This window comes from Balaenoptera acutorostrata, chromosome 16, assembly GCF_949987535.1.
Source record: "Balaenoptera acutorostrata chromosome 16, mBalAcu1.1, whole genome shotgun sequence".
Lineage (NCBI taxonomy): Eukaryota > Metazoa > Chordata > Mammalia > Artiodactyla > Balaenopteridae > Balaenoptera > Balaenoptera acutorostrata.
This window is the reverse complement of record NC_080079.1, coordinates 4,366,400-4,366,610: the sequence shown is the minus strand read 5'-3', so window position 1 is coordinate 4,366,610 and position 211 is coordinate 4,366,400.

The following is a 211-nucleotide window of genomic DNA, read 5'->3' as shown; positions in this document are numbered from 1 at the left end:
ATAGCAAAATGGGAGCTCGCCGATGCACCGAACACCCAAGACGTGAAATCAAGGAGGGTCTCCATAGGTGTTCCAGAATAACTTGAAAAGAGCAGCCTGGTGCATTAGCTTTTTAGAGAACTGTGTATTTAAGCCGAGTGTAATCACTGTTTCAGTTGGGGAGTGTTGTGAAGACTCCATGCACTTTATTTCTGACATTAGGGCTGTACCA